Below are 21,268 nucleotides of genomic sequence, written 5' to 3' on the forward strand. Positions count from 1 at the left end.
AAGTACTTTTCATTCTCTACTCCAAAGGCCAGGAAGGACTGTTAGAGATGTGGTCCGTAATGTGGACACGGTTCTTTTCAGCGTACGTCCCAATGGACTGGGATTGGGGAAGATTGGATCGCAACTGGAAATGTATAGGAGGGGACCAGCAGTTCCGGCAGTCGCCTCACTACCAAGTCAAAACTATCAATTTCCTAGCAAGAATTGTCATTGCGTGTGACGCCGTTCAAACAACACGCACACTGTTCAACTGAGTATGGCATGTTTTCATACAGCGATGCTTCCAGGGAAAAATGATTTGCACATCACTCTATTGAATGTAATTTCGACTTGAAAGGGGGCAATACTGATCAATACAACTCTTTCACAGTCTGCCCACTGCAATGGTTAAAATGGCTCTAAGCAGTATGGGACCTAACACCTTAGGTCGTCAGTCCCATAGACTTAGAACTACTTAAATCAACAAACCTATGGACATCACACACATCCATGCCCGAGGCAGGACTCAAACCTGCGACCGTAGCAGCAGTGCGGTTCCGGACTGAAGAGCCTAGAACCGCTCGGCCACAACGGCCGGCCCCACTGAAATGAAATGTCTCACAGACAGCAGAATAATTTTTTCATAGAGTGCATAGTACTTTTCCCTTAACAACACCTTCTGTCCGCCAATACGATAGGAGTATTCTTTGAATAGAAATAATTACTCAATTACAGATCTGTAAATGGCCAACCCGTAGCCATTATATTCCTTATTTCTATCCGTAATCACCTGTCCAAATGACACGTTCCACACCATAAAGTTTATCGTGAATATGATCTACTAAGAAAGGAGCTAACTCTCTAAGTAGAAGCACTTGGACTTCACTTTGAAGTAATGTTGTGTATGTAGCACATTGGAACGGAACTGCTATTGTTTTATAATTGTTTTCCTTTGTTTTTATCATAATCAGCAGACCAACGGTAAAATTTAAATTTTCCTCTTTTCGCATTGACTGACTTCTCCGTCGATTCTTCTTTTCATTTCTAGGTTTCGACTCAGCTGTATCCGAACAATGATTTCATTTCTGAAATTGATAAATAAGCCCTTTTTCACCATCCACGAAAGAAGGCATTCATGAAATAAAACGCGTTTGCACAACGGTAAAGTCAGGAGGTGAAATTACGAAAGTGCTTGTGAAGCTCTTTCACAGGAACGGACACTGTCCGTCAGCAGTACTGCAGAAGTAAAGGAAAAAAGACCTTTATCACATGTCTCCAAACAATTTGGAGTAAGAGACTAGGATATTCGGAAAAGACAGTTTCTTTTCAAGGGCAGTGCAGAGGAGTGAGGAAAGCAGTTGATCCGACGTCTGTCGAAGATGTGGCCACAGCACTGCAGGAGGGATCCAGCGGTAGTGTCCAAACGAACAGTGTACGGGAAATTGCCCGAATGTTGAACATGCCTGTGAGCACGGCGCGTAAAATCTCATAAAACATCTTGCATTGGTGTCCATGTAGGATCACCTGTGTTCAGGAGTTGCTTCCTGCTGACCTGCCAGAAAGACTAAAGTTCGCTCTGGAATTTCTTTCTCTAATTGAAGTGGACGATGAATGGCCATTAAACATCCTATGGACAGACTAGTCCATTTCCATCTCCAAGGACATGTCAATACGCAGAATTGTATAAATATGGGCAACGGAAAATCCGCACCCACATCAACCGGTACCACTTCATTCTTCAAAGACGACTGCGTGGTTCCTGGTTGACAGCATCGTTTATAGCGCCGTATCTTTTCGAGGAGATACGTCCGGAGGGATGTGTGACCTGTACCGTCACTGGTAAACGCTGTGAGAGTCTTTGCACCCAACGCCATTCCAGTCCTTCCATAGCGTGCATGTGTGGGTCACATAGTTTTTATGCAATATGGTTGCGAGGTGCCGGGGTGGAGAAGAGTTTGTATCTCTTTAATTCAGACGAATTTTGCATGAGAACGCGGCATGCACTCGACCCCCTCCTTATCTACCAGCTAATTAATTATGCGCGCAACGGTAACGGAAGGAAATGATGGTGGACCCTGCTAGTTGGTAAAATAAGGAGTGCACACTCACAATAATTTAATAAAAATTGTAATCCACTCAAAAAAGAGAACTTTATCATAATAAATAACAGGAAATGGGATTCTGCCTATATCTTCGAAATGATATATGGATTAAATATTACAATGAGATTTATTATATATCAGAACATAAATGCACATGATTGTCGACACACACAGTAGGTTAAAAGACAGGGTATACTGAAATACTATGAGAATAAGAGCTGGCTCGAGAACAAGGGGCTCCTACTCTTAGTGATGCAATAGATTGACGATAATGACTGGAAGTCCTAATACATCAAATATTTATCTCCCGACTATATAGCAGTGTCGCAGTTAGTAGTGATAGCTCAAATGGGATCAGATGGAGAGACAAGCAAGGTGGACTTGTAGCAAAACGAACGTGCATGCTGCTGAGGGATTCAGTATAAAATTGATAAGGTCCTACAATGCCGGAGCCGCAAAATACTGTACCAGTACTGAAATATGCAGCACGTCGTCGGTAGGCAGCGTCCTGATGATGTAGGCGCCGACTTCTGCGTGCAACAACTCTGTGCCAACCCATGGCCGCGAAGGCTGTCCGAGAATTCTAAGTTCTTCCGAAAACGAGCGACCACGTCGCAAGACCATCCGACTCCGAGGAATATCAGATCCCGAATCCCCTCTGTGATGCGATGCAAGAACGAAGCCAGCATTGTTCAACTCCCTACTCTCCTCGAAAACCGCGAATCAGCATTCAGCTCTGATTCCAAAATTCTCCCACACTGTCTCAGAACATCATTCGCGCCAATAGCGACTGTTCCCTCCAATTTCGAGCAGGGCCTTATGACGTCTACTTGCCTCAGTTTAAGTTGACCAATCATGCCTCTGCTATTCATCTGAGGGCACTGAACTTGCCGTTTGACCGGCCTCGAAAACCACTTGCCTAGACCACCGGCCATCCGGAGCCAGACAGTCGCACCCAGCAGGGTACAGTCCAAAAGTATTCTCAGAATCACGAGGACAGTGCAGTCAGTCGGTGCCAGGAATCTTCGTTCCGGACGCGCCAGAACGATAAACACATAAACTGCGGCGACACTCAGACGCCTCGTAGGTCGTTTCGCGCTGCATACAATAGTAGAAACTCGACCGACGTCACTCGTTCCACCAGGCGCTTAACTAACCCAACATCTATAGGAATAAAGTGAAAAGGACTTTTTGAGCTCTCAGTACAAATACTCTCATTACTATAACCTTATTCGGTCTGTTACTACTGTGCAATGACATAGAACATTGATAAAATTGATGAAAATGAGAGGCGACATGCAAGAGAGGGCATGGAACCTCTCATGGTGCTCCTCTGCACATTGCAGAACCAGTGAAGCGGCTGCTGCGAGGAATTTCGGAATTGCTAGAAGTATCAGCCATCATTTCTTACAGCCTGGGGGTCCAGATCACCTCGTATTAATCCGTGTAATTTCTGGCTGTGGTGTTATCTGAAAGATGTTTTGTTCAGTGCTCCAATTACGAAAGTAGCTGAACTGAAGGCATGCAATTCGCAGCGCAATCTGAACGTACATTACGAGACCGATTTATTATCGAACATGCTGTTTTTCAATTTCAACTTGTGGCGGAAATCGATGGACAGTATACTGAACATGTCTTGCGCATGTCTGGCGACAGTTATAAAACGATATCATTTTCCTTTCTATGCAGTTTTTGGCCTCAGGACAATTTAAAACCGCATTTTCCATCCGATGTGGTGCGACCTTCCCATGGAGGATGGGCTTACCTAACTAGCAGTGCCAAAACTGTTGACTGCCGAACTTGTGCAGGGATGCACATTGAACAGTATGGGTGGTTAATGTGCAACTCAAACCATAGCCGTCATATTGCGATTAATTTTTCATTTGTAGCCGACTCCACATACTTTAAGGCGCTTACTGTGCTATCTATTGGTAAAATTTTCGTTACTACTCTGTTTCTGTTACATCGCGCCTCCCCCTGCACCAGTAATATGCTAATCAGATTTGAGGTCATTCTGAGCAGAGAGTCTCTTTCTACAGAGTTTTGAAGCTGGAACATTGATTATGGACACAACGTATACACAGAAACACTTTCGGTGCTTTGTTCTTTGAACTTTCTTCAATTTAGGAAGTACTTCATTAATTATCATTAAAACTTATGTGTACTTCCCTGAATGTCTTTAATACAAATTGTTTACCAAGTGGAAAATATGTTTTGCAGGGTTAAGACATGGAGCAATCAAACAAGTGTAGTAGTACCCTGAAGGGCGTGACTGGAAACTGTGTTGAAATCATAGCTTATTGTGTCGCCAGTCAGTTCGGTGGTAGTTCCGATGACATTTTAGATCAGTCAAATGGTTTCAGCTCGCAGTCATCATGCTACAGATACTTACACGAATACATACGCTTGTATTTATCCGAGCGACGCTGGGTAGCAAACTAATACAGGAGCATTGTTGGGCTATCCAGTATATGAAGAGGGTACTTGATTTTAATACTGGTACAGCATTCGATTACTGGCTGATACGCCCGCAGCCTCGTTCTGCTGTGATGGAACAACCGCATGAATTTGTATTTTCTCCTGTCGTTTTCAACTAATGTGACCACGTGACCACACGCTTAATGCAGGCTCGATGTGCTACCCGCGCCTGCATATGCCAGTAACATTATCGTACAGTGCCGGTAATTTAAACCTTTTCCAGCAGGGTACATACTCTATTCACTACTGTATGTAGAGTAATTGGGACAGCTGCTAGCTTCAGTACTCTGTGTAAAGAAAATTAGGTATTACTTGCCGTAACTCTAACATATCTGCTGTAAATATTTCATAGGCAAAACACTAATTTTAAGTGGTAATTACCTACCATTAGAGAGCTAGGGTACAGTAACGTAGGTAAGATACACAGGATTCAAACTGAAAGACTCTGTAATATAATAAGTAATGTCAGCAAATAACAGTCATTTTTACGAAAGCGTTCCCGTTTAGCAAAGAAAAGTAGTCGTTCCCGACTATGAAACAACGAATGCTGTAAAATGTTACATTGTAGATCGACCGACATACTTCACAGCGACAGACCGGCAAAGTATGATATTTATTCCGGTATGTCCCAGTCAACTGATGCCATTTTAGAACATCTTAACACATTCAGTTAAGTATCGTTTCAAAGAAACGTGGTAGCGTACGTTTACAGAAACAGGTCCTCTTTACACACAAAAAAGGGTGGAAGGGCGAAAGGCCAAAGGCGTTGGTGGCTGATATCTGTCGGCGTTAAGTTTTCACGCTTCATTCAAAGTTCTCCACGAACTTTAGTACCTTTCCTTGGCGAAGAGTATGTCGTGCCCCACATGTAACTAATTTGTGGTTATCAACGAAAATTTGTACCAGACCAGTATTCGAGCTCGGGTCTCCAGTTATTCTTTACCAGTCACCTTTAGGTTAACTGAGGATCGTTCCACGTTTGACCCAACTTTTCAGTGTCGCCTCTCCAATCTATTCGCTGCCTCATCAAATGTATGCGGGCACCTGCTAGTGGGCGTTACTATGGGTTCGTGTCCACCTTTCGCCTTTATGACAGCTTTAGTCCTGCTGGGGACATTTCCGATGAGGCGTCTAACTTCCTGTGCAGATATGGAAGCAAATTCTTCCTTAACAGCTGAAACGGGGTACAGGGGTGATGTTGGATGCAGGGTCAGAATTCGACGTTCTGACTCATTCCAAAGGTGTTACATTGGGCTTAGGACGGGACTCTGGGCATGTCAGTCCGTTTCAGAAACGTTTCAGTCCACAAACCGTTGCCCCGCAGATGCTGCTTGATGACAGAGTGCATTCTCATGCTGATACAATCGTCACCTTTGAAACGTTTCTCTACTGTACACAGAAGACAATGTTCATATCCTTCCGTATTTAGCGTTTTCTTTCGTACAATGAAGGAATCACACCCTAATCACTACAGAAGTTCCATACCATAACACCGTTCCCTCCAAACTTCACTGTTGGCACACACCTGTACACAGGTGGTGCTCTCCAGACATTCATCAAACCCAAACCGTTCCGTCGGATGGCCACAGGGTATAGCGTGATTCATCGCTCCATATCCCACGTTTCAAGTCATCCACAGGCATCCCTCGCATATCATAGTACAGTCTCACTAAAAGACTACCGCGTTCTGCGTGTTAAGACACATCTTTCTGTCGTACAGCATTTAAATGACATCGTCGCTATGAGCTGTTAAAGCGTCTCAGAAGCTATATGACACGTGTGACGCTCAACGACTAAAATGCAACGGACTTGTATGGAAGTATGGATTAAACGCTTTTTGAATTTATAAGCACTGGGTTCATAACGTTGAATCGTATTATGTTGGACATTTAAACAATAAAACCACTTTCACAAATACAATACCATTCGAAAGTCAAAGAGTAAATAGCTCTTCCTAAGAGTAATTATTGTTCCTCTTCTCGCATTATATCCTTCGAATCAATAAGTATATTGTACTACAACTTTTAAAACCAGCCTATCTGTTAGTTCAGGGTTCAAGCTAATGCAGTTGTGTATTTCTTGCAAATCCGTCCATCCATTTCATCGTGAAGTAGTAGAAAACATACTCATATAAAAACTTTCGCATTTATAATACATATGGTACGCAGTGACCCAAGAAACACCAAAGGCCACAAGAGTGAGAAACACATGCCTGGGAAGACAGTCAAAATCATACAACTGTTAGATCGCTGAAGATTCTACAAATGTAACTGCAGAAAGTAATACGGAAGGAAATACGCAATGCAAAGGAACAATATCTTTCAAAGGCAAGTAGCAACATAGAAGAAATGAATTCAAACTATGATTAATTCAACTTTTACAAGAAAGTAATGCAGGCAGCAGAAACCTGAAGCAGTGGAGGAAATGGGCTCCTTATAGACAAAGGTTTCATCATCTTCACTAATGCTGAAGAGAAACTTGGTGAGTGGAACGAATACATTGAAAACTGCGTCATTGACAAAAGAACTCTTGATAATACTGTCTAGGAGAGTGACGGTATGGATATCACAAGAGCAGAAGTATAGCATGCCATAACAATATCGAAAAGTGGGAAGGCTCCATGTCCTGGAAAAGTGCGCACTGAAGTAGTACAGGTGCTCAAGAACGAAAGATCTCTTTCATTACTGGTTGATTTGTTCAACAGTATCTATCAAATCAGAATCATATCACGAGACTGAGTCAAAGCAACTTTGTACCATTTCCCAAAAAGCTCAAAGCAAAGTTCTGCATTAATACAGAATGATAACTTTGTTCATTAAAATACTCTATAGAAGATCATGTCGTAAATGTGAGGAGAGGATTGGAGACACCCAGATTTTGTTAAGGCGTGGTTTCAGCACTCGGGCGGTGTTAGTCGGTCTTCAGATATTGATACAGTAATGTCGTGATATTTTTGTCGAAGTTTGTGCTTGTTTCGTAGATTATGAAGAAGCTTTTGAAACTGTACAGCATGACAAATTTATGCATATGTTAGCAATACTGGAGCTGGATGTTTGGCATCCGATTGACTGTGGATCAGTACTTTAAACAAAGGTGTGGCGTACATGTCGATGGTCAGCTTTCAGAAGAAGTATTGGCTTTGAAAGGAATTCCCATGTCTGCATTATGTCCCATTACTTTTTAAGCTCTATTCTGAAAACAGTTTCAGAGATATTCTTAATAGAAAGTATCAGGGAATGGTGATTAATGGAGCTAACATCAACAACATAAGGTATGCTGATGGCACTGTCTTTCTTGCTTCCAGTTTCGAAGATGCGCATGAAATTCAAAACACTGTTACCTAAGAGAGCAACGCCATGGAGTTACTTTTAAATACCAAGAAGACGTAAGGCATGGTTGTTCGCAGAAAACAAGATGAAATTCACTGCACTCTTGCACTCGTTAATTTAAAGATCGAAGTGTTTCAATGTACGCATGTATTTTAGGCGTCAAATTAATGATCACTGGGATTTCTGTCAAGAAATTCGATGCCGAATTGATGTGGCCAGAAGTTCTTTCCAGAAAATAAACTAAGTTCTGATTATCTGTGTCATAAGTATTATACTTCGCACTCAGCTACGTCTATGCAACACGTTCAGTCTCCTGATCCATGGAGGTGACTCATGGATACCTGTCGCAGTATTAGGTAAGAAACTGGAGGCGTTTCAGATTATGCTTATCAAAGGATGCTAAGGAAATCGTGAAGAGATAAAGACACGAATATGTCACACTTCGACTTATGAAGTAGGATTCAGAAATAGTGAAGGCCATCAAGAGGAGAAAACTCGATTACTTTGGCTATGTAATCCACTACAACAAATATTACCTGTTGCAACTCATACTTTAACGAAAGATAAATGGCGGATATGGTACAGGATGTAGAAGGTCATTCTGGCTAAAGGATTCACGCCAGTGATTCAGATTGAGGACGGAATCGCTGCTCAGAAAAACTGTGGAGAAACAACAGTTTATGATGTGGATAACCAATGTTCTTGGAGGAGGAGGCACCTAAAGAAGAAGAAATTGTTAACAGTATTTATAACTTCCGTGCACATTATTTATCCTGTTTATATACTACAAGTGAGACACTTACCTGCTGGACATGAATCAAGGGAAATCTCAGTAAGTAAGGAAAAACATTTCCGAATCATCATAAATTAGAAGCAGTCTAACATGTTAGCAAAACCATAAGCTCATTCGCAGCTTATTTGCAACTATTTTCATGACTAGATTGCCTCGAGAAATTACATTTCGAAGGTGTGACAAAATTTTCCACATTTTCCAGGGGGTAATTGCACAGTTTGATGTTTGCTGGCTGCACTTCCCCTTTCACTGCCACTGTTATAGTTTTGACTTCACTTATTATGGTAAACATTCAACTCTCTGTGCAACCTCAGTTGTACTTCCACCTCTTTTTCTCTAAGAACCACACCATTATCAACAAAAGCCATGACAATTAGCTAGACAAAAAATCTTTTATCTTCTACTTTATATCATTCATGCCTGAGACAAACAGCGCTCTGGCAAGGGATCAGTTATTTTTGAATTCAGTTTCTTATTTGAAACCCAGCTCAATGAGTTCTATTAGACTGCAAATAGCTAATACAGTGCTCATAAAACGTTTGATGATGATGATGATGATGATAATGCTGATGATGACATTGGTTTCAGGACGCTAAATGAACGGCTATCAACGGACTTGTCATTATGAACTACATTATGCGTTCACCTTAATGTGACCATCTGTGAAAAGCCAGAATAACCACCTACTGCACGAGGGACCCTGCGAGACGTAAAGGAAGAGAGTGAATGAGGTTCTGGAAGGTACTGGCAGGGACATGGAGCCAAGCCGGCTACAGTACCGTGGTAACCTGTGCTGAATTTTTCGGGTGAGGATCCATGAAGCGAATAGCCGGATCGAGGTGGTATCACAGATTGTCAATTGAGTTTAAATCCGGGGAGTTTGGTGGCCAGGGGAGTACAGTAAACTCATCCTAGTCGTATCTGAACCCTGCAAGTACGTTGCGAGATGTGTGACACGTTGCGTTGGAGCATAAAACGTGATTCATCTGAAAACCCCTCATGTTGCCACTCACTGGACGTCCAGTTGAAGTAATGGCGTGTAAATTCACTGATGAACAGCGGTCAACCTGGATGGATGAAACAGGCGCCAACCGCAGAGACCTATATGGTGCAAAGTACGCTTAACGGTCGTTGAGGAGAAAGTGTTGGTAGCCTCTTGGGTCATCAGGGTGCTCAGATGTTGCCCGTCTGTTCGCCCGTACACATCTCTTCAGCCGCTGTTCATCCATGTCAACTGTGGCCCGTGGTGCACCACAGCGGCGACGTTGCTGGTTTTGGACAGCGCTATTTTGCGAAACATGGTACACTTTAACTATGGGGGAGAGCGAACAGTTTACAGACTTAGCTGTTTCAGTAATCTTCCACCCTCCAACCGAAAGCCAATGCTCATGCCCTTTTGAATGTAAGATAAATCGCTCCTTTTCCGCTTTACGACAACGACTGCACTGTTTTCCGTGTCCCCCGACACGCTATATGTCGTCTCTACTGCTAGTAAGCAGTTACTGCATGTTGACTTTGAACATAGACGGCCATCGCGTTAATTTGACTGGACTGTGTATGTGATCAGTGAGAATAAAGTCTTGTGTCAAAAGCAGTCTCCTTGGGACAGTAGCCCATGGAAACAGTTAGAGCCGGCCGCTGTGACCTATCGGTTCTAGGCTCTTCCGCCCCGAACCGCGCTGCTGCTACGATCGGAGGTTCGAATCTTGCCTCTGGCATGGATGTGTGTGATGTCCTTAGGTTAGTTAGGTTTAAGTAGTTCTAAGTCTAGGGGACTGATGACCTCCGATGTTAAGTCTCATAGTGCTTGGAGCCCTTTGTTTGGACGTAGTTAGAGACTTTCAAGGTTTCGCAATGAGGATACTATGACTGCCTGTGTATGTGTTGAAACAGGTAAATAAGATCACGGAGGGGTTCGTACATGTCTACAAGCATGCTGATGACCTGCCCTCACGCTTAAACAAAACTGTGATGTAGTCACGAAATAAAATACTAAATAAATTCAGAAGTAGCTGAAAAAGTGATAAAACTTGTGAGCAGTTTGTAATGCGATCTTACTCAGTATTTGAAAATTTAAGAATCGTGTCGGGACTTGAAATTTAATTTGAGATATTGTCGCTGGACTTGGCCACTGACAGAAGTACGGACAGAAGACCGGCAGCATGATTCAGGACCCACGCAAGCAGTGTGAAACGTGGCAGTGTTTCTATTAATGCTTCCTTTCTAGCAACGTGGTTTGAAAGCTGGGAAGAACTTGTCGAAAGTATTTTAATGGAAGGTTACTACATTCGATTAGAAGGAAAGCGTTGTTACCTGCAGTTTTTATGTGAAATTCAGCAAGCTGTTTCGCACGCATTTTGAATACTGATGTCGATTAATGGAGGATTACATGTACAATGTTTATAATTGGAAGGAGAAACAGCCTTGGTCGTATTTTTTTGTTTTATTATCCGTAAAATCGATTTTCGGTCACTTAGTGACCATCCTCAGTGCTGTAAGATACAATTAAAATTGTTAGGCACTGATATTAACAAGCTTAGAGCGATCACATAAACTAAAATAAAATACGACCAAGGCTGTTTCTCCTTCCAATTATATCCATTATCTGGTCGTGGTGCACAGAACACTCCACGGAGTCGCCAATCAATGTACAATGTTTATTAAAGTACTTCGAATCCAAGGGACTGGATGTACTGCGATCTTTCTAGCTTCACTAGTTTTCATTTTAACTTGGTGCTGGAACGACCTGCTTTCTGGATGACTTTTATAGGTGGTGGAAGGCACAGCGCCTTGGATTTGGGGCTGGGTAGGCACATTGCTACGAAAGCAGAGCTGCGCTGTGTTGTGACTGGGCAGTTGGGTCCCAGGTGCCTGGGTTGAGGGAAGTCGGTCGCCAGTACTCATCCAGGTGGCCCAGCGGCGGTCCAGAAAAATGTAGACGTCTTTGGTAGTTAATATCTTTGGAACAAAATGACATATCGTTGCAGTTCTGTGCGGTAGCGTAATCCATTGATTTCTGGATAGAGTTTGGCGCGCCTTTTCCACAAGATGATACTGCAGCAATGAATGAAGTAAGATCGTCTTTTGAGCAACTCAGCTGGCCGGGGTCGCCGAGCGGTTCTAGGCGCTTCAGTCTGCAACTGCGCGACCGCTACGGTCGCAGGTTCGAATCCTGTCTCGGGCATGGATGTGTGTGATGTCCTTAGGTTGGTTAGGTTTAAGTAGTTTTAAGTTCTAGGCGACTGATGACCTCAGAAGTTAAGTCCCATAGTGCTCAGAGCCATTTGAACCATTTTTTTTGAGCAACTGAAGGCCGTACTGAAGTGGTACTAGAAGTATAAGAAGATGATGGAGGTACAACGGCAATGGTGTAATGTGTACGGAACTTAGCCACCAAAACGTGTTACAATTTATCGTATTGGGCATAATTTTGAAGCCGGCGGTACAGTTCAGGATGTGTTAAGGAAAGGTCTGGGCGACCAAAAACATCAACAAGGCCAGATTCCAGCGCTGCTATGTTGCAACATTTTACTATGTTCTCTTATAAATCTGTGATGCTGGGAGCATATAAAAGGGGGTAAGCCGATCAAGTGTAGGACAAATTCTGAAGTCTGAAATGTGGAAAGTGTACATCCCGAGATCACTGCACGCAACGAACGACAGCGACTTGAAACATTTTACTGTTATCTCATAAATCTGTGAAGCAGGGTGCACATAAAAAGAGGGTAAGCCGATCAAGTGTAGGACAAATTGTTGAGCCTGCAATGTGGAAAGTGTACATTTGGAGTCGCTGCACGCAGTGAACGACAGCGACTCAGATCCAAGGATGCAGTGCTGCGAGTGATCCGAAGGCAAGTTTCGCGAGGATGAACGGTTTGCAGGGATGATTATCTGGTATAACGTGGTGCAATTAAAACAGAACTATATGGTAAACCCCCATACTGCATCTACTGAGCTCCTGAAAATCCCCATGTTCATGTGTACAAACATGTTAATCGACTGGGTGTTAATGTGTGGTGCGATCCTTAATGGTGAGGTGTACCTTCTGCCTACATCGATTTTACCTGCTATCCGACAGGTGTTTGGAAAGATTTTTGCCTACAACAAGATGGCACTACGCGTCACTAACACAGAGATGTCAGAGCCAATCGGGATGTTTATCTACCTGGACGATGGATAAGTCGATGAGGAGCTGCTGAGTACTCACCACCGCCTCCAAACCTTACATTTCTTTACTTTTCCCAAGGGGATCTTGAAAAATGAAGTTTATCGACAGAAGCCAGCTACAATGCACGAGCTACGAAAAACCACCGAGGTGTCCTGTGCGGCTGTCACACTGGCAGCAGTGATAGCCGTAGTTCGGTCAACAGTCGGCTGCATCTACGTTTTTTGGCTGCTAATGGCTGCCACTTCGAACACATAAGACAACCTTCCCCGCCCCCCCCCCCCCCCTCCTCCCCCCGCCAGTGCAAGAATTGTAACGGTATGTTATTTTATTCCATTAATATTGACTATCAAAGAGTGTCTACATTTTTCTGGATCCCTCTGTATTTTACAAGTTGGGCCTGTCTAGCGGCAGAACTGTGGCCGTGTAGCCAAGCAAATAGTGGAAGAGCTCCGCTTTCCTATGTTTCGGAAAAGCTGTTGTAGATAATCATCGCTCGCTCTTTTACAGAAACACGGAGTCCGAAATAGTGGGCACAGCTCTATGTACGGCTCTCTAAGGTCAGAGCAGCTCTGATGTGTGTCGTGGGAGTGAGAACGAGCGTAAATTATTCAGTGACATCATGGAGACGGGCCTGAAGCGACAATTTTTTAAAAGAGGGAAGGCGATCTGCAATACGAATTTACTGGTAGCGTAATGCGATGATCGTGATGCGTTGTCTTGGTGTGATTCTGTTCGTTGGAGGGAATCCACGCTATTGGGCTGCCCTGTATGCACTTTTCACCGTTGGCAGACATTGTACACGATTTGGACGTGGAAATATTGGTGGGCGTGTGGAAAGAGTTTGCCGTGGACAGAATTCACAGTACGTGATCGGAACGCTGAAGTTACAGTCCGGAGAGCGTTTCTTAGCGGACGACCAGGGTTACGAGTTGCAGCAACAGCACCACGTCCACGTCCTCTGCAACAGAGCTATCTGCACGTCGGCAGTGTTCAGCACAACAGTTCAAGAACAATTGTGGTGAGCATAATTTGCAGCGGCAGCACGATTGGGCGTTCATGTCGGCATTTGGGGATTTCTGTACAATTACCTGTCTCAGATTTACAGTTGCCGTCTTGAGTTCATGAGCCTGTTGGTTAAACAGCAGGTGTCCACTCACTGTGCTCGTTTAGGGTTCACATATTTTCAGACCAAATTTCGATTTAATAATTTGCATTAGGAGGGTTTGGTTACCGTTTTTGGGAAAATAACTTTTCCAGCCATTCAAAATCCCGCAGTTAAAGTTATACGCATTGAGTTCATAAATCATTCAGCAATCTTGAATAATCTGTTCACGTTTTTACTATGTTTCATTAGTGATTAAGTTACTGTGTTGACAGGAACGTTATTTCTTTTGGACACCTTCCATTCATATTAATTACTAAACTAAACTCCTTCCGAACATGTTTCGGAAGACACCAACGGTACTGACCGACCGCTGTGTCATCCTCAGCCGATAGGCATCGCGGTATGCGGATACGGAGATGGGTGTGTTCGGCACTCAGCTCTCCCAATCGTGGCAGTTCTCGTGACAGGAGCCGCTACTTCTCAGTCAAGTAGCTCCTCAATTTGCCTCACAACGCCTGACTGCATCCCACTTGCCAAGAGCGCTCGGTAGATCGGAACGTCACCCGTCCATGTGTTAGCCAAGGCCGACAGGGCTTAACTTCGGTGATCTGTTGGGAACCGGTGTTACCACTGCCACAAGGGCGTTGGCCATATTAAAATAATGTTTTATGTAAATCTGCAATTTATGATCTGTAGTTCAGGCTTTAGAAATAACGTTTTCATGAGACTTACATACAATAAATTTCTTAACTTAAATCTTACAGACGAGCTCACCTCGTAGTTTTCTGGGACTGGATAGCTTTTTGCACACAGAGAGTTTCACATACTTAAACACGAAAATTAGTTATAATCAAGACATTTCTTACTTCAGTAACTTATTTCAGTGACTTAACGAAACGGAATTGTGTCCTATGTGTATAAACGTGTATACTGACAGTACGACACCAGTAAAACTAAAGTTAATTACTAGGTCTCCAAGTATTTTGAAGTTACTCATACAATAGTAAGCAATCAAGAATTGAATCTCTTCACACAGGTGTGATTAATCATTATCAAATGTACAGTGAATTTGGCTATTCGTTGAAGGATTTTCGGAACGTATATGTGGACTATTGGCACGTTAATTTGTTGAGAACTTGCTCTACTACGTATGCTGTTTCCACGTACTGTTTGATCATTTCCTATGCAACCACAGTACGGCTACTAATGGGACCCACGGCTTCCATATTAAGTGTACGAGAGCTGCTTCGCCACAGCCAATGTACCCAGTCATGGTTACCAGACGACAGTATATTAAGTGCGTTTTCCTACTAGTGAACTGAAGCAGAAGCACAGGGGTTGGACAAAAACATGGAAACACCGCGGCAAATGCATGCTTGACAGTAAATGCAGATACTAGGCAAGCCGGCTGGTTGCGATGTTGTACTGTATTTGACCACGAACGACACCTGAGCAATTTCTTCAACATGTTGCCGGTGTCGGTCGTGGCCAAAAAATTGTTTCCTGTAGTTTTGAATGCGCTATGTCGCAGCTAAGTGAGTTCGAAAGCAGGAAAATTGTTCGTGTTCGTATGGTGCGTGCTCCCGTAACCAACGTAACCGAACTCTTTGGTGTTTCAGGAGGCATCGTATCGAAGAATCATACGGCACACACGGAAAGTAGAGAAACATCATCCGCCAGGTCACAACGCGAACGGATTATGTTTTGAGTGATAGTGAAGAACGGTCATCCAAAAGACGAAAAATAAGAAGACGACAGCCGAAAATATCACTGCAGAGTTTAATGTCGCAATCCCAAACACTGTCAGCGCCAAAACAATGCGAAGGGAGCTCCACAAGCATGGAATTCCAGGGCTAGATTGAATTTCGAGACCACTCAACAGTGGTGCAAATGTCTGCAAAAGGAAAACGTGGGGCTCAAGACAAGAAATCTGGACTGTGGGGCAGTGGAAGAAACTCGTGTGCTCAGATGAGTCTTGTTTCACACCGTTTCCAATACATTCCAGAGTTTACGTCCAATAAGTGAAACGTGGCAATGGTACGGTAATAACGTGGTGTTCCTAGGATCCAAGTCTGCTCTGCTAGGTCGCCTTGCTGTCAAGGACTATGTGACCGTTTGGGCAGGTCAAGTCCATCCTATGGTAGAATGTTTGTTCCGAAATGGTGGTGCTGTGTTCCAAGATGACAGAACAGCGATTCGCGCAGCTCATATCGTCTAGGACTGGTTTTGTGTGCACGAGGATGAGTTGTCGCATTTTCCCGGCCACAACTGTCAACAGACCTCAATATTGTTGAACCTCTGTAGTTACCTCAACTTCCCATTATTTTGCAGGACGACTGGTACAAGATTCTCTTGAAAGCCATACAGGACCTGTATTTATTCGTTCCCAGACGACTTCAAGCTGTCTTGAATGTCAACGGTTTTCTTGTACCATAGGGGCCTGGCAATGTGTTGTATATCTGTTATTCCCCTATTTTTGTTCACCGACCGTGACACAGGGAGTTGGTGATCACAGATATTTCAATTTTGAAGCCTTTAAATTTGATGGCATGTTCCACGAAGCAACTCTTTTCTAAAAAAAAATGCAGAAATTCGCTGGAGTGAGAATTACTAAACTTCAGGATCCTCTATACCCTGGCCACGCTTTTTCCTGTGTAGGAAGCAGCTCGCTTTCTAGATTGAGTGTGCGGATGTAGGAGTTGTTTCTGGTTTTCGTACGCAACAGAAGGAGTACGGTATTGGTGACGCAGCATATAACGTCATCCCGGAACACCAGCATAGTCGACAACGAGACTTCACAAGTGCCGCCACTGTAATCAGCTACGATTAGGGGACAACCCATCCCGCGTGAAAACACAGCATGGTACTTAACTGAACAGAAATTGTGGGTTTGCTACGTGACTTCAGGGCTATTATTCGTTCAACAACTATCCATCACATTAATTCAACCTGTGTTTGCCAACAGTACATAAGCTTTCCGAGGTAATGCACGTGTTTTTACGAGAGTGTTAGTGGTTGGCATTCGCATCCTGCGTATCGTGAATGCAACGTATAAGTCAATGTATATGTTCAAAAATATCCGAACGACCTGCTTCGCGTTTCACCTGATTTGCATGCAATCCACATAACGTAACTGTCCTTTGAAGTCCTCTAATCTCGTTTTGGTACAAAATGATTACCACAAGTGACCACTAGAAAACACTGCTCTTTATGCGAGAACTGTAGATATAAATTAATATGACGATACTACAAGTATCAACGAATACCTCAGACAGTCGTTAACGCTTGTAAAGTCAAATTTATTACAAGAAGTGGCATCTGCAAAGTGTTACCACGCTCATTAGTGCCTGATGCAAATAATGACGGTAACCCTAACCCATCAGTCATTCTTGAATCCTTGTTCTCTAAAAGATTTTCCAGTCCGATGTAAATCGTCGTTCACTTGGCGAGCGCTTTTGCATAAACTGATTAATGAATTAACCACTTAGAAAAACAATGATTAACAGCGTCAATCACTGTACTGAAACCTCACTATCAACAACATATCACTAGTCATCACCATCATCATTTTCTGGGGCCTTTGTCCCACTTCAACGCGGGGTCGGCCCTGTTACTACGGATTTGGAGACGTTAGTGTCAGAGGGAGGCCAGATGCCCTTCCTGTCACCAACTACATATCATTTGTAATTTCACTATATTCATGATGACACATCGCACTTCTCATCTAACACAAAGTGTCATTAAAAATGTAAGTTATTCATATGTTGTGAGAGACGACCACAACACTTATCGTCATTGCTGACTAACTGTAATGAGAAGTGATATAGTACATTTTCGGCTTGTGTCAATTAGCAAATCTGAACTTCACATTGCATGACAAAATTTTGTACTGTATTCGGACAACTATCCAGAAAGTTATCCGTGGCCCTCAGACGCTGCAAAAGTCTGCCACACGGCTTATCAGAAGGCACTCAGCGCTATGGATACTTTTCAGCGTAGTGGGTACGGGCTCGCAGACAACGTCCATTTGCTAAACCATAGCAGAATATCATATCCGCCTTTTCACTTCTCGAGTAATAGGCTACCATTGCTAACAAGTCGTGAAAGAGAGAAAACTGTAAATGTGTTACACCATTTGTACGTACAAATAGCGTAATAACAGTAAACACATATCTGAATCCGCGTTTGGAAGAAGGCACCACACCATGATACATACCCAGCGTTGACACTACTGTAAAATAAGGCACTCAAACACCATGACAAATAACAAAGCCACCTAATGGTAGGTAGAGTACTGTGAGTTAGACATCATAATACCCTGGCGACACATTCATCAGAGCTCCAATGCAACACCGGCCGGGGTGGCCGAGCGGTTCTAGGCGCTACAGTCTGGAACCGAGCGACCGCTACGGTCGCAGGTTCCAATCCTGCCTCGGGCATGGATGTGTGTGATGTCCTTAGGTTAGTTAGGTTTAAGTAGTTCTAAGTTCTAGGGGACTGATGACCTCAGAAGTTGAGTCCCATAGTGCTCAGAGCCATTTGAACCATTTTTCCAATGCAACGACTGTGCTAATATCCGCAACCAAGCGTCGCGCAGCCCTACTAACAAACTCGTGTTCATCTCGGAAAGTATGCGTTTCCGGACCCATGTTTATTCGACTTACTTTTCTTGTTTCGATGAGTATTACCACGTTTCAAAATATTCGGACTAGTTTTTTGAACACACTGTGTATCTGTTGTCATACTACATCATAAGGCCGAAACGGAAATTAGTAGTAATTAAATGACTTTTTGGAGTGAAGTCAATTGCAGTGCCCCCTAACAAGGCAGGAATGAGTTCATGACAAGAAGAGAAGGAACTTATCACACGTTAACTACTATCCTGGGTAATATAACTGTAACAAAAAATTGCATGAAACAGAGAAGACTACGAGGATGAGTAGCCATTTCTATACAAACAACATTTGTGGAATCAGGAATAGACAACTTTCAAATTATGGCTGCAAATATAGATACTGAAAAGGAGAGGGAAATACCTAATTAAGGCAACAAATTTTATCGTTTGTTGAGCTTAAGCGCTGTGGAAACATTACAGACGATATAATAGACACAGGTATTACAGTCAGTGCTATGTCATGAGACTTAGTCACACCTGGCTAAAAAAAGGTTGGAAAATTCCATTTCTTCCTGTGATAGGCGTATCAGTAAGTGTTGCAGTGCAAATTTCTATATGAACAGTGAATGACCATATCCTAATAAATATAGTAATTGATGGGAAACAATTTGAAATGTCAGCAATGGTGGCATAAAGCTTGAGTGTACAATTAATCCTGGTGAACTGAAGAAGAACCATCCGGTAAACATTGTTCACACATCAGATCGTGAAATGCTAAAGATCAAGGAGAATATTTTTTAGCTAAAATTCGCGGTCACTATGACCGCGAGGACACAAGAAGAGGAACCATCACTATACTTCACGGAAGGCTTAGAAGCAGCGCTTACGAGTTAGCAAACGGGAGACCTTGACCTCTTCAATAAAAAGTAATGGAGATGGGAAAAACCTATATCATGATGCCATGTTAAAAATAGAAGAATGCAAGACTAAGATGAAGAGCAGCCCAAACAAATATATCAGAAAGTTAGCAAAACCTTTAAGAACACATCAAAGGTATTTTCTAATTAACGATAGGCTTTCAGGAGCACTCTATCGTTCCCATTTTAAAGAAATATAACATTTAATACCAAGCAATAACTAATATCTTAGGCAGAAATAGAGGCACTTCATTAAAAATTGCAGGCGATGCTGCAGGAGAAAATCAATGAACAGTATTCTACTCAGGATAATTTTCCGCTGGTCATTAGTAGTACTTATGTAAAGTCAAGTATTACTCCGTTCTGAATCCAGGCAGAACACAGTGTTCAGATTTGAAGGTAGAAGCTATCCGAACTGTATTCTACTATTTCGTCTCAGTACTTCATTTACGGATTTAAATCACTACAAAATTTCTGTAACTGTACTTCTAGTGTATAAAAGTGTCTACCACTCTTAAGACACGAGGACTTATAAACTTTATTGCGTTACTGGGTCGCCAAATAAACTCAACTCATTCATATGAAACTGGGCAGTAAGAATTAGTTCTGGTCACGCATGTGTGATTAATCGTCATCAGCTCTACAGTGCAACTGGTTGTTTCACAAAAAGATTTTCAAAAATCAGGCAAATGTATTTTTGAGTTAGTGGTACATCATGATGTTCGGAAATCTCTTTGCTGCCTACATAGTTAACACCATAATGAACAGTTTGTTGCAGTGTGGACAGTTCGTGGTGAAAGTGTAACTACTGTCAGTGTGGCTGATGTGAACCGTGTCATGCTCTAGTGGGGATATGGTAAACATACAAATGCATCCTGGACGTTTTATTTCGTAATTGTCCTGTATAGACATGGGCAATGCCGTTAAATATAATAAAACAGTACCGATATACAATTAAATACGAGAGGTGGTTGTTATAGTTAATCCTTTGTTCATGTCGCTGGCTAACCAGTGATAAAAAAATTGATAAACCCGGCCACTGTGAGAACTAAATGGCAGTTAACAGTTCTACACATGGATATTAAAATTGTTTTAAATAAAACATGTCTCAGTTTAAAATTTGTATTAAAAGAGAAGTGGACACATGGCGAAAACTGTAAGACAATAATTCAGATAATTGTGGCTGGCTTAATCACTGACTAAGAAATAATGAACCAAACACTTTCGAATATTTGAAAGTAACCAACGCAATAAATCCAGACAACACTTGAAACCTTCAAACCTTTTACGCATTCGTCTCATGTCATCATGTGTAATCTTTCTATTAAGCTTCTTTTCTCAGCAATTCCCAAATCTTTCCTCTTTTCACGCTTTCATATTCCTTTTTGACATCAAGGAACACTAGGACATTGTCTTCACCTCTCGTCACCTATTTCTTCTTCAATACACAGACACTAAGAACTAGATCTTTTGTTGATATTTCTGTCCTGAATCTGCATCACATCTCTTTTCAATGTGGCTCCACAATTTCCGTAATTTTACATTAATGAATTTCAGTTTAGGATCATCTGTAAGCAATTGAATAAAAGGTAGTATTATTTTTCAGACACATTTCACCTAAGTTTACTAAACCATAATCAGTGGCTGTGTTTGTTGATACTGTCTGCATGTGCACTTACCGTATTGCTAGTGAAGCTGTTTAATGCATGTAGCACTATAATCAGTCTTCAACACAAGACACTAACGGTTTCACCAACAGTGAAGCGACTGAGGATGATCTTC

The 21,268-nt window shown here is 42.5% G+C and overlaps 1 protein-coding gene across 1 annotated transcript in view; it reads right to left on the reverse strand.

Moving 5' to 3' along the window:
- LOC126260503 (heat shock factor 2-binding protein-like) overlaps positions 1-21,268 on the reverse strand; it is a 168,060-nt gene that overhangs the window by 130,009 nt on the left and 16,783 nt on the right. The window lies entirely within an intron of this gene.

Source organism: Schistocerca nitens, chromosome 5 (genome assembly GCF_023898315.1).
Source record: "Schistocerca nitens isolate TAMUIC-IGC-003100 chromosome 5, iqSchNite1.1, whole genome shotgun sequence".
Classification (NCBI taxonomy): Eukaryota; Metazoa; Arthropoda; class Insecta; order Orthoptera; family Acrididae; genus Schistocerca; species Schistocerca nitens.